The 19,064-nt window shown below is 36.6% G+C and overlaps 1 pseudogene; it reads left to right on the forward strand.

The window, feature by feature from the left end:
• The first annotated feature begins 276 nt into the window (after positions 1–276).
• Positions 277–2,625, forward strand: LOC138324356 (uncharacterized; annotated as a pseudogene).
• The last annotated feature ends 16,439 nt before the right edge of the window (positions 2,626–19,064 follow it).

Below are 19,064 nucleotides of genomic sequence, written 5' to 3' on the forward strand. Positions count from 1 at the left end.
GCCGTCCTTACATGACCTTAGCTGTTAATAGGACGTTAATTAAATAAACAAACAAACAAACACCTACCTTGATAATGGATCGAGGGTCTAGTGATTTCTGAATATTTACGTACGTCCGTCTTGTCTTTGGTCAAATCCCCTCTTTCCCCGCCAAACACCGGACAAAGACAACGACCACAAAACAGAAATGAGACAATATAATAACAATGATGAGGCTGGACGGATGGCGAATGAAAGTAACGAAAACTAAAGGTGATCACGAAGCTTCAGGTCAGAATGCACATGAACGTGACAGTGGCGGTACTCTTGTTGATAATCCATCTACGGTAAAAAAAAACAAATATGATAACATAAATTTCTAAGGAATCAACATGAAAAAAGTGACTAAATGAAGGAGACAGGCAGTATATATTAGGATCCAACCCTAAACGTGAGATACTTTGACTTTAGTCATTTGCAAGGAGTTTATGATTATATTAGATTTAGAAGGACGAGAATTCTTGATCTTTGTATTTGAAGATTTATTCAAAATGAAGTATGTAAAACACAATTCCACATCAATATTAATCTTTTTTGTGTTGCAGGATATCATATTTGTACATACAGAAAAGTTCGGACTACCATTTTCAACGAAAGTCTTATAGCCTACATAAGAACATGCCCCTGGTTAAGCCTTTCACAGTGGTGGCATTGGACGGGTACATCCTTAGCGTCCTCGGTTCGTACCTGTTAGATTATAGTAAGTTTAACAACGATGCCAACATAACAAAACATATTTTGAATAACAACTTGGAAGATGTTCGATCGTGGCTGAGAAAAGATGACGTTTCCATCGCGGACAGAGGGTTCCGAGATGCGATAGAGTATTTCGAAGGCATTGGCCTGAAGGTGGAGATGCCATCTTACCTAATAAAGGGGGAATAGCCCCTGGTTAAGCCTTTCACAGTGGTGGCATTGGACGGGTACATCCTCAGCGTCCTCGGTTCGTACCTGTTAGATTATAGTAAGTTTAACAACGATGCCAACATAACAAAACAAAAGATGTTCGATCGTGGCTGAGAAAAGATGACGTTTCCATCGCTGACAGAGGGTTCCGAGATGCGATAGAGTATTTCGAAGGCATTGGCCTGAATGTTTTTTGTTTGTTTGTTTGTTTGATTAATTAACGTCCTATTAACAGCTATGGTCATGTAAGGACGGCCTCCCATGTATGCGGTGTGTTGCGTGTATGTTGTGGGAGGTGCGTGTTTTGGGAGACTGCGGTATATTTATGTTGTGTCTTCTTGTATAGTGGAACTGTTGCCCTTTTTATAGTGCTATATCACTGAAGCATGCCGCTGAAGACACCAAGCAACACACTCCAACCGGTCACATTATACTGACAACGGGTGAACCAGTCGTCCCACTCCCTGTGTACTGAGCGCTAAGCAGGAGCAGAAACTACCACTTTTATAGACTTTGGTGTGTCATTGGCCTGAAGGTGGAGATGCCATCTTACCTAATAAAGGGGGAATATCAACACCGTCGAAGAAGCTAACCTCTCCCGTCCAGTGCATAAGTAAGTAGTATAAGCCTTGTGTAATGTTCAGGTCATATTAATTGGCCAGATGATGAAAAGTTCAGTCTTCCGAAAACACAATTTCTTAATTTACATTGCTATTTGCTCATAATTTAGTTCGGGGCACTTAGTTTGGATTAATTTGGAAACAATTATAAAACTTTGTCCTTAGTAAATGCTTCATGTATAAATACAAAAGAATACCTTCAATCATATATGAATATCATATATCAATACAAGAATACCTTAAGTAATATCTTTGAATTTCAAATCGAACATTCATAAAAGTCAATCTATCAATATCAATAAATTAATATGCATGCAAAACTGTACATATTGAATATGATGGTCTATATTTTCTATGGTTACAGCCCCTATTGCATGATCGTAAAAGGCGACTAAATTTAGGATCTTATCTTTTCTCTTCTTCCTAACTGACTTTATCTTTCCTAATGCCTCCCTTGGCACCGCCTCACTTTTGGCCTTGAGTTGAATGTTCGCCCTTGTGAGGAAGGCTCTGGGTTCTGTCCCCTGGCCGAGACACACCAAAGTCTTTAAAAGTGGTAGTTTCTGCTCCTGCTTAGCGCTCAGCATACAGGGAGTGGGACGACTGGTTCGCCCGTTGTCAGTATAATGTGACCGGGTGGGGTGTGTTGCTTGGTGTCTTCGGCGGCATGCTTCAGTGATATAGCACTATAAAAAGGGCAACAGTTCCACTATACAAGAAGACACAACACAAACATACCGCAGTCTCCCAGTACACTCACCTCGCACAACATACACGCAACTCACCGCATACATGGGAGGCCGTTCTTACATGACCATAGCTGTTGATAGGACGTTAATAAATCAAACAAACAAACAAACAGGTTACAGGCTAGAAAGGTAATTAAGAGTGTTAACGGAAGGCTCAAATACTGTTAAATCGGTACCGGAAGCCTTTGGCCAGCATGGACCCAAAGACGCAACAGATTGCCAAGTCGATGATAGAAAGGAACACAAACTGTTATAGCGTACAGATACTGGTCGAGGAGAATGGTTTGCTTCCAAGGCGGAGTTGCTATTAACAAGTCGATGAATTAGACTTCCCTACAACATTATGGACATAACTTGTAGGGCTTTAGAATTGTACCTGCTGCCCCTATTGCATGATCGTAAAAGGCGACTAAATTTAGGATCTTATCTTTTCTCTTCTTCCTAACTGACTTTATCTTTCCTAATGCCTCCCTTGGCACCGCCTCACTTTTGGCCTTGAGTTGAGCGTTCGCCCCTGTGAGGAAGGCTCTGGGTTCTGTCCCCTGGCCGGGACACACCAAAGTATAAAAGTGGTAGTTTCTGCTCCTGCTTAGCGTTCAGCATACAGGGAGTGGGACGACTGGTTCGCCCGTTGTCAGTATAATGTGACCGGGTGGGGTGTGTTGCTTGGTGTCTTCGGCGGCATGCTTCAGTGATATAGCACTATAAAAAGGGCAACAGTTCCACTATACAAGAAGACACTACACATGAATATACTGCAGTCTCCCAAAACACGCACCTTGCACGACATACACGCAACACACCGCATACATGGGAGGCCGTCCTTACATGACCATAGCTGTTAATAGGACGTTAAAGATGCTCCACCGCCGACAAATGGTATTTTTTCACTATCAAAAACAGGAGCAGACGATTTGGTATTTTTCTTAAGTTACAAAAGTTACTTACTTTGCACCATTACCACCATTGAAAAGTTTGAGGTTCTTATTTTACTTTAAGTTAAAAATATGAAAAATAATTAATTGCATCCCGAAAAAAATCCGTCGCACTATATCCTATATGAAATGAAGTACTCATTGCACATGCACCAAAGGCAACATGAGTTATTTCATATTATTTTTTGTGTAAATTAGACACATATATACACGATTGAAGACCAATTATTGTTTAAATAATGAATATAATTTATGCTCTGTCGGCGGTGGAGCATCTTTAATAAATCAAACAAACAAACAAACACTGGGAGTATACCAGGTTAGTATTAGGGTTCTCTGTTTTTGAAAGTAGTTTGTGCTATTGAATGTAGGTGCAGTAAAATATAAAGCAAAAGTACAGTTCGGTGTAAAAATATAATATTATTTAAGATCCTTTTTATAAGTTGATGAAAGCCATTTATGAAGTTAATATGTTTTGATTTAAAAGATATATACAGTATTTATATTGTGTATCAGGTCAAACAGGCTCCATCTTATACTAAAGACTCTCTTGATTCTGCATGATATGAAATGATGCTCTGTCAGAATTTACCAGGTAAAGTAATGTTTTAAATAAAAACACATCAATTAGATAAATGTGAACTTTGTACATTCAAATACTGTATGTCTAAAACCCACCCCACTGGTCTACAGTTTATATAGGCAAGTTCATATTTTTATCTTATTTGTTGGAATTATAATAATATTAATTATCTGAATGGCAACATAAAAACAAAAATGCAGATCTTCTACAATAAATTGAGTGTATTGTTTTAAAATCATTGATGAAATTGTTTTTACTGTGACTTCAGATTTGCTGAAGGTGAAAATTCAGTCGAGGCACTCAAACAAGGTCGTACATTCACTTTGGTTGCAGTACTCATATGAGCGTGAAGAAATCCGTGGGTGGTACTGCACATGTAAAGTTGGGGCCCGTGTTGTTGGATGCTGCGCCCATTTAGCCAGGGTACTTTGGTACTTCGACCACAAGAGACACACAGAATATGTTTCGACAAAGAACAGCCTGTCCTCAATGTTTCATTAGCATCTTTGAATTTCCCATCCATGTATATTTTGTCAGACATCCAGTCATGTTCCATGTGTAAATATTTCATTTGCATCTTAGAATTTTCCATCCATGTATGATATTTTGTCAGACATCCAGTCATGTTCCTTGTGTAAATATTTCATTGGTATCTTTGAATTTTCCATCCATGTATGATATTTTGTCAGACATTCAGTCATGTTCCATGTGTAAATATTTCATTGGCATCTTAGAATTTTCCATCCATGTATGACATTATGTAAGACGGCCAGTCATGTTCCATGAATAAAATGTTTAGGCAGATAGCACCCTTTATAAATGCTTAAACAAATGTTTACTGGTACATGCACATAATCTGTACATTTGGATGATATACCACTTTTTTCTGTTTGATTTCACTATTTAGGTTTTAAGAAAAAAAAGAGAATGTCATTTTGCTTGTAACTGCAAGATCAGTTGCTGATAAGGAAACGACATTTTTGAAATAAATGCATGTCCAAGTGCTGTGAATATTTACAAGGACATAATCTTTTAATCATACCAAATTGTTTGCCTTTTAAAATAGATTTGTTTAGATGTTGGATTGTGTTAAGATTAGTTAGTCAGTATTGGAACAATTTATAACCATTTTGTTTCATTTTGGGATCGTGTGTTGACCAGGACTTGCAGTCACGTATAACTGGAGCAAGTGTCCAAAAAGTGGCTTTATTTTTACATGAGATGTAAATAATTGAGTGGAACATCTATTGAGAAAAGTGAAATTAATTAACATAACATCGGTTGCTCTATGGGATATTTCTATATTAACTGATAGTATAAGGTTACTTGAATATGAACAAAAATGCTTTATTTCTACATGTCTTCATGCAAGAATAGATTTTTTGAGATTTTTTGTCTTGCAGTCATAATTATCATGTAAATGGTGCAGGTGTCCAAACAGTTGTATGGTTTTTTTAAAAGGGTACATATGATGTAAAAATTTAGAGGTAAATCTGTTGAGAAAAGGGAAATTAATCAATTTACATTGGTTGCTATGGAATATTTCTATATTAACAAATAGTTTACGTTAACTTGAATTTACAAATTTTTTGGGGGGCTAATATATGATAAAAAAATGAATGTAAAATCACAAATGCTTTATTTCTACATGCCTTCATATAAGAACTTTCAATGATTTCATGATGAAATGTTGTTTTATAGGTGTGTTTACTAAAGACAGTTGCTCAGTAACAACATGTTGATCATATAGTTTGTCATTTTGTGATTGTGTGTTGACATGTAGTCATACTATGTAAATGGTGCAGGTGACATAATTTTTAAAAGTATACATGTACATGAGATGTAAAAAAAAATAGTGGAAAATCTGTTGAGAAATGGGAAAATAAGTAATGTAGGCGGTTGCTAATGGATATCTGTATAGTAGAGGTAATATAAGGAAACGTGAACTTACATATTATCTTAGGATTTTATATGAAGGAAAAAATGAATATATAATAAAATGCTTTATTTCTACATGATGTAAGAATGTTCTATAACATTATGATGAAATGTTATTTCTATATGTGTGGTTGCTAAGGACTGTTGCTAAGCAACAACATGTTTAATCACATAATATTTTTTTTTCTTAATGTTGATACCAGCTTTGTATTATGTGTAAATATTATCCGTTTCTCTGATGGGGCCAAAAACGGCCAATAGTGCATATAGTCCTTTCAACCGAAATGGATAGACACTTACCAGTGGTTAAGTTTTAGAAAGACACAGGTCTAACATTTTTCAAAACGTGTGAACATCTTCAAAATATAATGTTATGACTGACGGCAGCAAACATTATCGTGCAATAGCATGACATGCTGAATCATCCGATCACAAAGATGCTATAAGAAACGATATTTTGAGACGAAATATGACAGAGGCAAAGGATAATTCAACAAAAAAAATCGACGCACAACTCTTTACACCAAACCGCAGATGCACATCTGTATCATCCCACCCGAAACACCAGATTAAAGGGACAATTCTCTCAGGCTAATTCTTTTATATAACTAAGAAGCAAACTATAGCATAAATGTATTGTTCTACATTTCTTATGAAACATATAACGTAAAACATTGACAAATTCCACGACATTGTTAAGTATCTTAATTCATATCGTTGAAATATCAAATCGTTGATCAATACGATTAAGCAGGTACAATACAGACGCTGTACCCATACCCGAGCCAAAGTCACGCACGTTAAACAAATAAACTATATATCCACTGACAAGGTGATAAAATGATTTTTAGGCAAGATAATTCACCTAATAAGGTAAACCACTACTGTCAGAACGATTTGAGTAGTTCTAGACAAAAGTTGCATTACTCTATGAGCAAGGGACTGGGTTCGGCATACAAGAAGTTTGACCACAATGTGTAATGGCGGACAGCGAGCGAGTTTGAACATCTACACACATGTCACAACCATGGGCTTTTCAGGCATATCACAGTAAAGCCGACTGATCTAATTTCCATAAGAACTGGTTTTTTTCCCCGATATATGTACAAATTTTAATGTTCTCTTAGACTGAATTGTCGCTTTAAGAACATACCTTTTGGATAATTTCAAAGAGTACGTCGTATCTGCACCCTTAAAGAGGACTTTAAAAAACACGGAAAGTCAATTTTTGCTTTTTTCCGTGACCGAGGTTACCCTCGCGCACTATTGGACACAGCCTTTCAAAAATCCAGAGAAACGGATCGAGACCAACTTTTAGCCGAATCCACAACCTTGACACAGAAGTTTGCTTCATTCATAACAAAATATGAACCAGGCCTCGCACACTTGAAACAAATAATACAACACCATGAAGGGATTCTCCAGAAAAACAGAAGCGGATCGCCAAACCCAAACAAACATCTCACAATGGTCACGTACGAAAGACCGCAAAGTCTCAAAGACATCTTAGTTATAGCAGATGTGGCGACTACTAAACCGGTCCTAGACAGTCAACCTTGTCACAAACCATGCCGACTATGTCCCCATATGCTAACGTGTAAGGAAGCTACCAGCAACACCAACGGGAAGAAAATTAAAATACGCGGCAGCATCAATTGCAACACTAAAAGTGCCATCTATCTAATACAGTGCCGTAGATGCAGGATGCCATATGTTGGCCAAGCTTCCAACAGTTTTTTCTATATATAGTGAACATTGCATAATTTTTGAGAAAAATCAATTTTTATTTTTATTTTTTTATATATAAATTTCAAAAGCTTTTGAAATAAGCTTTTGAAATTTATAAAAAAAAATGGATTTTTCTCAAAAATTATGCAATGTTCACTACATAACATTTGAATAACATTGTATATATTCTACACTTATTATCCTCTGCCAAAGATATACTTGGAGTATTTTGTTGAGCATGGTTGTTTTTATACTGTTACTTTGGGTTTTTTTTCTATATACAGCATATACATATTCTATTAAAGTTTATACGTGTATATTTTCAATTATTTTCAAGAAAGTTAACAGTATTGAGAGCAATGACAAATGTATATATATATATACACATGTACTGTTGGTCATTGTCTGTCTTTTGTTTGTTTGTTTGATTTATTAACGTCCTATTAACAGCTATGGTCATGTTAGGACGGCCTCCCATGTATGCGGTGTGTTGCGTGTATGTTGTGCGAGGTGAGTGTACTGGGAGACTGCGGTATGTTTGTGTTGTGTCTTCTTGTATAGTGGAACTGTTGCCCTTTTTATAGTGCTATATCACTGAAGCATACCGCCGAAGACATCAATATCTGAGTAATATGTGGTATAATTAGTAATATAACATGTTGTTGTAATAAAATAATAGCTGTATTTATATTATGTGTGATATGTAAATGTAGCATGCAAAAAAGTTATCTCCCTTTAATTATTTTAAAATTTTCATTTCAAAACTTAAATATAATATCTTTAATTGATGTAAGTTAAAATATTAGTTTTGCCACCATTGGAGAGAATTTATATAGGCTTTGCCTGTTATTTAATCCATTTGACTTGAAACATCTTTGTCAATAAAATGAAACTTCCAACAGCATCATGGAACGTTTCAACGCACATTTTGCGGATATCAGACAGGGAAATAAATTCAAACCAGTATCACGTCACTTTGCCACTTGAGATCACAGCCCAAATGACATCACCATTATGGGTCTAACATAAACGGAAACCAATGCAACATCAACATCAGGCTCCGTACCGAGGAATTTTACATTGCAGTCTTAGACACCACAGAACCTTCTGGTCTAAACATTCGAAACTAACAATATGCGCTAATATGTAACTTGTCTTCCATGTACAAGGTTCTATCGATAGGACACCATATCCGTGCAAACAAGCACAATAGGATTCGTCCTTTATTTCATATTAATATGAACTGACAATTTTATTAGAATGTCATCTTTAGTGGCTTTTGCGCATTGCCACTTTTTCAGTACTTAGGGGTATTTTTATGGACTAATATTTAGAATATATCCAATTGTACTATTCTATTATAAAAAAAAGTATGTTTACCAGTACATCTAGATCATTTCAAAGATTTTTTGTATACGTGTACTCTCTATGACGTCAACAATTTCTGTTGTTTACACGCGTATCCATGACGTCACAATTGATTGATTGCTGTTCTGAGGACTGCTCTCTTCGAGGCGAAATATGTCAACAACTATCTAATAAAAAAATCAGCTTACTGGAAGGAACTTCCGTGTTTGACTCCTCGCTCTTTTATATATTTACCTGGATTATAAGTGAGGCCTCTGTATTCTTTTGGATCCACGGCCGGTTCCATCAAGAATTTCTACATTTTCCATAATCCAGGATGTTCCGCCTCCACCCTCCGTAGTGATCAACAACAAAAAGTCACGGAGCTATTTTTTGGCATAGCAACGGTGAAATAAGTCTAATTTCTTACCTCCGACCCTAATTTTTCTTCTACTTCTCTACGGAAAAAAAGTAAAAGTAGAGTGAAAGACACTTAAAAAATCTCGACCTACATTTTTTAGCATTAGCTAAAGACGTCGTTGAAACCAGTTTAATGATAAATTTCAACTTGTTTACTTCAAAATCTATGAAATAGTAGTCTCGTCTAGACTAGTAGTAGGTACAGCATCATCCTCGATATTCCAGGGGTTCCGATCACTTAGAATCACCTTACCACTGCTCGAATCAATCGATTCCTTGTTAATGGTGTATAATTATTGTGTGTGCTGACACTTTTTCTTGCACCAATTACCAGTTCCGTAATTCAAATATGAACAGACGATGTCTGACGGCAAATTACAAAATTGACGATCGCCAAAATAAACATTAATGAATGGAAAGTTAGAATTATTCTTAAAATATTTAATTATGCTAAAATGATAGCAAATTTACTCTTCTGAAAGAAAAATAACACTCGAACATGTTTTTGACAAGAAAAACTAAATCAGAGGCCCATGGGTTTAAAGATTTTAGCATATTTGACCTTGAATGAAGATCAAGGTCATTCATTTGAGCAAACTTGGTAACCCTTCATCCCAGCATGTCACAGGCCCAATTTCAGGTCTCTAGGCAATTTAGTTATTCTCAAAAAGTCGTTTAAAGATTTTAACCTATTTGATCCCTGTGACCTTGAATGAAGGTCAAGGTCATTCATTTGAACAAACTTGGTAGCCCTTCATCTCAGCATGCTGCAGGCTAAATATGAGTATCCCGGGCATTTCGGTTCTTGAGAATAAATCGTTTAAGATTTTAGCCTATTTGACCTTTTTACCTTAAATGAAGATCAAGGTCATTTATTTGAACAGACGTAGTAGCCCTTCATCCCAGCATGTCACAGGCCCAATATCAGGTCTCTAGGCCTTTTAGTTATTCTCAAGAAGTCGTTTAAAGATTTTAACCTATTTGACCCCTGTGAGCATAAATGAAAGTCAAGGTCATTCATTTGAACAAACTTGGTAGCCCTTTATCCCAGCATGCTGCAGGCCCAATATGAGTTTCCTGGTCCTTCTGGGTCTTGAGAAGTCAAGAAGTTGATTAAAGAATTTATCCTTTTTGACCTCTGTGACCTTGAATGAAGGTCAAGTCATTCATTTGAACAAACTTGGTAGCCCTTCATCCCAGCATGCTACAGGCCAAATATCAGTATCCTGGGCCTTACGGTTATTGAGAGGAATTCCTGTGAATGCAAAGTTTACGCACGACGGACGGTGCATGATGACAATGGGTCAGATGACCTAAAAACTTGATTTTCTTAATTTTGGTTCACTTCCAGCCCCGTTTAAACGCGTATTAATCCATGATTTCCGGTGTATTATCCACGAAATGGTTTGCTTTGTTTTTTCTCGAATATGAACAGGTTATGGATTTAGAAAATAATTTCGGTTGCTGTTTTGAGAAATATAGATCGAAATAGACCAGAATAATTAGAAAACATGTTAGAAGTACAATGTTTATTTTTTTATTGGGGTGTGAGGACTGGTCCCTTTCTACGTTATTTCCGCCATTTTGACAGTGGTCTTTGACTCGCTGTCGTAAACAATAAAATTGATCGTGTTGATTTTTTTTACATCCCTGAAAAACTTTGATATATTTTCCCTATAAATGTCATTTTGTAACACCAATCACAGAGTTCCTTTGATGTGGTCACAGGTAACCTTCAACCCCTCACCGATCTGTCGACACCCGAATGCCAATCCCGCTCGAAACTTCCAACGATTAACAATGGATTTCATCAGACCCATATCACGCTTGCGCGTCAATTGCGTAAAGAAATCAATCTGATCATCAAATCCATTACAACTTCCTAATTTGATCACTAATTAAAAATTTGCATTTTATTACTGCTTATCCATACATCAAATTACAGATAACATATATACAAGTATTATCTATAAGTATCATATTTTAATATTAATGAATTAAGTGTATATTTTAATCAATGCCGTCTATGAACAATACCTTTTAGAAAACAATTAGGTGCGTAATTAAATGCTCGACATATCATTGAGTAATAATACAAAGATTTTTTACTACATACAGTTGAGTTCTGGTGATTTTTATGAACGTATTAATCAGTATCAATTTCTAAAAATATCGAAGAATATCTGCATCCTCGACTCACTCATGTCACACAAACGCCACCGCCCCACGAATACAGACCGCACACTCCTCCCCGTCATGAAATAACTATCCACCCAGCGTGAACCATGACGACTTTCTGTTCCTGTCAAACTTATCAGTACCTGGTCATCACGTGTGCAGCCACGCGTAAACTGTAATATATGTGTGTGTTTTATTTCAGTGACTGCGGACCAAATCGAGTTACCAACAAAATTTAACAACTTTTCATTTCAAAATACAAGTCAACGTATTATGAGATATTTTATATAAAGACTAAATGGTAATATTTCAAAAAAAAAAAAGGGCCGCGGTGGCCGAGTGGTTAAGATGTCCCGACATATTACCACAAGCCCTCCACCTCTGGGATGCGGGTTCGAATCCCATGTGGGGCAGTTTGCCAGGTACTGACCGCTGACCGGTGGTTTTTTCTCCGGGTACTCCGGCTTTCCTCCACCAACAAACCTGGCACGTCCTTACATGACCCTGGCTGTTAATAGGACGTAAAACTAAACAAACAAATTCAAAAAAAAAAAAGTTTCACGTTCTAATATACGACTTTTCAGGACACGCACGTCTTTGTTTATCTACTACACTAAACCCAGACATATGAACGATTTTAACAGATTAAAAAGAAACTTTCTATCTAGTTACAGTTTTTGGTTTTGGATTCCTTGACTATTCATTTAGATACGACGATGTTCCGATAAGTATTAGATAAAATAAATAGTATTGTATAATATTAGCACACAGTTGTGTAGTCGTACTTATGGTACATGTGTACTTATGGTACATGTTCTTCGACTACTATTTTATGGTGTATGGGGAACTGGGAAGATTCCCACTCGAAGTAAATATCAAACTGAGAATGCTGTGTTTTTGGAATAGACTTATACAAAATGAAAATAAATTAAGTAGCATACTTTATAAACTAATCTCGAAGTTACATTTCGAAGGAATATATACACATATTAATGGATATCATTAAAAATATTTTTGACGAATCTGGTCAGTCAAATATCTTCCTCAATGAAATACAAATGATTAACAGTTTTTATAAAAGTTTTATGAAACAGCGCCTTCAAGGTCAGTTAATACAAAATGGTTCTCAGGTGTGGAAGTCTCCTCAAGAGATAGACTTATCTAATATATAAAAAAGAGTTTGGATTTGAAAATTATCTTATAAAAATATCGGAAATGAATAGAGTATACATAACTAAATTCCGTACATCAAATTTAAAAATTGAGAAACGTGAAAGAATATGCCATTTATGCAATGAAAATATCGGGGATGAATTTCACTATCTTTTTGTATGTAAACACGAAGAAATAAAAAATATACGTATTAAATATATTCCACAGTATTATTATAGTAATCACAGTCTTCATAAGTTGAGTGGCTTTATAGGTATTTGTAATATCCAATTATTGAAGAAGGTGTCTCTATTCATTAGAAAAATGATGGTATTTTTGTAGATGTGAATAAAAGCTATGATAAGTATTGTTAATTATCAAATTAATTTTCAATATTTTAGTAATTGGTAATGATATATATTAAAAATGTAACTTGCATAATAAATGTAACACATTTTAATGTGTCTGGGAGACTATAATGAAATCTTTAAAAAAAATCTTTGAAACTATCCTCTGAGTTGCAGTGACAATTACATATTATAGTGCCTGTAGACTGGTTCATTCTCGGCCCCCATCGGCTGTCAAGCTATCGCTGTACTGACAGAGTGAAATGAAGGGAAGTAACTCTGATGGATGAGAATGAGACTGGTTAGGCAAGTCTGGGAATCAAAAGCACGACAGGTGGGCTTTCCACGTGTTTTCGTGAGGTATGATCCCGTTGTCTTGGTCACGCTAGAACCCCGCGGCGATCTACATGCCAAGCCACGCAACCGTATTAGTTCTCATCAGGTAACTTTCTGGGTACGACTTCGCCAGTTTTCGTTATAATGGCCACGCGTGTGATTTAGAGAGTTGCCGCTGGCGGTTAATCGCCAACCTTTGTCATGAGTTTCGGCTCATCGGTTTGAAACAGATATCAAGTTAGCTCAATTGAATTGGAATAGCATCCGGATAATGTTCTCTGAATCTAAAACTTGAGACTAGACTTCGTCTCAAGTGACCTAAAAAGCGAATATACGCGGTTTGTGTGTTGGGTTCTCTGAGGCGATTACTAGTGTAACGGTTCTTGATCGGATCGATTTCCTACAACCAGGTAGCTAATTGGTATAGTATCCGGATGATTCCGGGTTTGAAACCGTTCTGGCCATGCATTTCTTCGCTATTACTACAATGATAACAAACATGTCTGGTAGGGCGTTAGAATTGAACCTGCTGCCCCTATTGCATGATCGTAAAAGGCGACTAAATTTAGGATCTTATCTTTTCTCTTCTTTCTAACTGACTTTCTCTTTCCTAATGCCTCCCTTGGCACCGCCTCACTTTTGGCCTTGAGTTGAGGCTCTGGGTTCTGTCCCCTGGCCGAGACACACCAAAGTCTATAAAAGTGGTAGTTTCTGCTCCTGCTTAGCGCTCAGCATACAGGTAGTGGGACGACTGGTTCGCCCGTTGTCAGTATAATGTGACCGGGTGGGGTGTGTTGCTTGGTGTCTTCGGCGGCATGCTTCAGTGATATAGCACTATAAAAAGGGGCAAAAGTTCCACTATACAAGAAGACACAACATGAATACACCGCAGTCTCCCAAAACACGCACCTCGCACAACATACACGCAGTACACCGCATACATGGGAGGCCGTCCTTAAAATGACCATAGCTGTTAATAGGACGTTAATTAATCAAACACAAAGATGTCAACTAGGAATAGGTACTGCACTGGTTATCAGAATGTCGGTACTGTTTAATCAGATTTAAGCAATCGAAACAAATTGAACCCTTTTTTTTAACTTCTTATATATATATATTGAAATGTTAAATACTATACTCATGCATATATATACATTACAATTGATCATTAACGTAGCTCTCAAACATTCCCACGTATTAAAATGTACTTAACAGACCTTTGTATCATGTTTGCTGCTCCATTAGAAAAATACCAAACGCAGTATTATTTCCCGTTTTAATATATATATATATGAATACTGTATCTATCGGTTTATAAAAATAAATTGTCATTGTCATGTCAGTAATATGAATGAAAACAACGCCTTGCGATAAAGATGTTTCACCATATATCTTTCATGTAAAACTAAGTTCATGAGGTTTTTTGTAAATCAAAATCGGGAGGAAATTATATGCAAACGTTTCCCCCAAAACAACTAATAGTCTAGTTTTATATGTCATTTCTTCACCACGTAAGACATTGGAAAGAAATGTCCTTTCAGTAATAAAAGTCACTAAAAACTCCTTATTTGATCGCTTAATTAAATTGAGAAAGTAAAATCACTCCATCACTGTTGGTGGACATGGTGAAAATGAATTTACAGATAGTTGTACAACCATAAGCATACTTCATGCATTCCGTTCGTGAATGCTATTCATCACATATATAACAAAGAGCAAAGGTAATTTTATGTTGCCATTGTCTATATTGGATTGTTCATGGTTGAATGCACATTGGTAGAGTTACCTGAGCTCATAGACAAAAGCAAAAAATTGGCATATATTAGAAATAAAAGTGTACTTTATTAACACAAATATTTGCTATGTTTTAAGTTAGAGATAAGCCTCAAACTGTACAATATGTGGAAGAGAGTACAGATCTCGGCTCTGACGGGCCTCGAAACAGTTCTCTCTCCAACATATTGTATAGTTTCCGGCTTATCTTCATTAGCTATACAAGAAACCACAACACTAACACACTGCAGTTTTTCATAAATTATCGCCAAACGTCCACAAACAAATAGAATAGAAAAACAATCTTTGACAATGTTGAAGCATCACAATTATCAGATCAAGATATATAAACACGTCTTTTTCAGCAGAGGAAATTCAATGCTTCAGCAATAGTGTTGACTCCGTAGATATGATTTTAGTTATATAGTGCGTTAAATTCTAAACCTAGTATCCAGTGCACTTCCTTATAAGGATAGATTATTCTCAGATTGTTTGGCCAAACTAATTGATCGGTGTTTAGTAACGCGAGAAATATGTCGAACGATTTTATCGATCTGTTGTTGCAATGATGTCTGTAAAAGATAAATTTTTAATCAGTATGTATTATTATATTACTTAGGACGACTGGTTCGCCCGTTGTCAATATAATGTGACCGGGTGGGGTGTGTTGCTTGGTGTCTTCGGCGGCATGCTTCAGTGATATAGCACTATAAAAAGGGCAATAGTTCCACTATACAAGAAGACATAACATGAATTTACCGCAGTCTCCCAAAACACGCACCTCGCACAACATACACGCAACACACCGCATACATGGGAGGCCGTCCTTACATGACCATAGCTGTTAATAGGACGTTAATTAGTCAAACAAACAAATTGAAACCCAATATGCCTGACGTTTATGATTTTGGTAAATGTCAGGTAACGACAAGTCTGACATACATCTCAATGAATGAGAAATTATTATAGAGTCAGATATCTACCTTTCTGTCTAAAATAGCAAACATTACGCCACTACCAGTGCCACCTATCTTTGCAAAGGTGCTACGGACATTAAATATTTAATATTTGTGCATGCTACCCCTATTGCATGATCGTAATAGGCGACTAAAGTTAGGATACTATCTTTTCACTTCTCCCATGTCACCGCCTGAGCGCTCGCCCCTGTAAGGAGCATGCTTCAGTGATATAGCACTTTAAAAAGGGCAAGCATTCCAGTATACAAGGACACAACACGAATATACCGCAGTCCCCAAAGACACGCACCGCGCACTTCAGACATGCAAGATATAACATACACAGGAGTCCGTCCTTACATGACCATGGCTGTTAATAGGACGTTAATTAATCAAACAAATAAACATTAAAAAGACATTAAAGCATTGTACCTGCCGGCCCGACTGCATGTAAAAGGAGACTAAATTAAGGATATTAACCCTAGTAGTAATGAATGTTCTCATTCTGGCTATGTCTGAATTATGAATTGTTCAGGAGAAAAAATTGAAAATGCTTTAAAAATGTTCAAACCTGTTTTGCTTGAAAGTTTTTATTGTAAATCACAGTTATATAATGTTTTCCACTGAAGGGCACTTTCATTTTTTCCCACCAGATTCTTTCATCTTCATGTTTTATTCATAGATGTGCATGTGCGTATGAAATATTACGTGCGAAATATTACATTTTCAATGTTTGATTGTTTGATTAATTAACGTCCTATTAACAGCTATGGTCATGTAAGAACGGCCTCCAATGTATGCTGTTCTGGGTGCATGTTTTGGGAGACTGCGGTATATTCATGTTGTGTCTTCCTGTATAGTGGAACTGTTGCCCTCTTTAGGGAACAACCAACTAAATAAAAAAAGACGTTCGAAATGGCCCGTGTATACAAGATTGAGCCCGGGATAGAATTTTAACCCGGCCGCTGATTGGCTGGCTAATTATGAATTTCAAAATTAAGAATGTTTTCTGACAGGTATTTATTCCTTATTTGGAAATTCATATTGAGATTTAGGTTCAAAATATCAATTTTGATAATGAATAGGTAAAATTATTAGAATTTCAGGATTTTTTAGTGCAAAATGCGTCTGATTTCAATAAGCTACCCTGGGTGGAGTTTGAGTAGTAGGACCCAAACTTTTTTTCTATCTAGTGTTATATGAGAACCTAGACTTTAATTATAGAACACAATAGCTAACTGATATTCCTTTGTTTTAATAATACAGTACTAACAAAGTTTAACACTGTGGTCTATGTAAAATTATTTAGTTGGTTGCTCTCTGTATAGTGCTATATCACTGAAACATGCCGCCGAACACACCAAGCAACACATCCCACCCGGTAACATTATACTGACAACAGGCGAACCAGTCGTCCCTCCCCTTGTATACTGAGCGCTAAACAGGAGCAGAAACTACCACTTTTTAGCTCGCCTATTCGAAGAATAGAGGGAGCTAATGTTGTCACCCCGGCATCGGCGTCAGCGTTGGCGTCCCATTTCACGTTAAAGTTTTTGAGCAAGTTTCTATTTTGTCTATTGTTTAAGCTCAAGTCATCATAAATGTTTATGATTTTATTTTCCTAATGTGTATGGATGCTGAACGTGATAATACAACCAATTTAGGTTTTTTTGAGTCTGTTAATTTGTCATATTTCCATGTTAAAGTTTTTGAGCAAGTTTCTATTTTGTCTATTGTTTAGCTTAAGTCATCATAAATGTTTATGATTTTATTTTCCTAATGTGTATGGATGCTGAACGTGATAATACAACCAATTTGGGGCCCTTTAGGGATTTTTTGAGTCTGTTAATTTGTCATATTTCCATGTTTAAATAGTAAATACTTGAACATAAACTTCTTTTGAATAGGCGAGCTTTGCTGTTCTCCAACAGCTCTTGTATAGACTTTGGTGTGTCTCGGCCAGGGGACAAGAACCCAGAGCCTTCCTCACACGGGCGAAGTCAGTTAGGAAGAAGAGAAAAGATAAGATCATAATTTTTTTACGATCATGATATAGGGACAGCAGGTACAATTCTAACGCCCTACCTGCAGGCCAAATTCATTATATTGTAATTTAAGATTCATCTGCTTAACAATGGGACACGAAGCCAGCCTGGGGTGTGCATCAAGTAGAAAACAAGAGGCCCATGGGCCTTAACGGTCACCTGTGTTCAGATACAGAATGAAACAAAGACATGCATATAAACGCTATATATTTGCCCATCAGGCCCTTGAAGTCAGTCAGTGATTTTATAAATTTGACTTTTTAATCTATGAAGATTATTTGGTTCCATCAAATCTGTGAAATCAGAAGAAAGATTTTTGAAATGTTATCCATTTTGACCCCTTTTGGCCCCACCCCTCTGGCCCCTGGGGGTCGGCCAGGACCAATATGGATATGATGTTAAAATGCTATCTCAGACTAATAATTCTAACCCAGTTTGACTAATTTCCTATGAAAAATAGGCAAATAATGTTCATAAATGTGTTTTTCCTATATAAACTAAAGTAAACTTGACCCCCTCCCCAGAGGGAAACATGGGACCCCAGGGCCATGAAATTCACAATTTTTGTAAAGGACTTTAAGACCTTTCAATCTATGCAGAGTATTTGATTCTACCAGTTCCAGAATTTCAGAAGAAGATTTTTGAAGTTTTAGCCTATTTGACCCGTTTTGGCCCCGCCCCTAAGGCCCCTTGGGATCAGTCATTGACATAGAAAATTTGGTAATAAGATTCAATGGTCATCACATAGGGATAATTCTGACTACAATTGACTAATTTCCTATTATAATGACTAAATAATGCTCAAAAATGTCTTTTCCCTTTATAAACTACAGTAAACTTACCCCCCTCCCCAGGGGGAAACCTGAGACCCAAGGGTCATATAATTCACAATTTTCATAAAACACCTTAAGACCTGCCTTTTTTATGACGAGTATTTGATTCTACCATTTCCAGTATTTAAGAAGAAGATTTTTATAGTTTTAGCCTATTTGCCCCTTTTGGCCCCGCCCCT

The sequence above is a fragment of the Argopecten irradians genome, chromosome 5, assembly GCF_041381155.1.
Source record: "Argopecten irradians isolate NY chromosome 5, Ai_NY, whole genome shotgun sequence".
NCBI classification, from domain to species: Eukaryota; Metazoa; Mollusca; class Bivalvia; order Pectinida; family Pectinidae; genus Argopecten; species Argopecten irradians.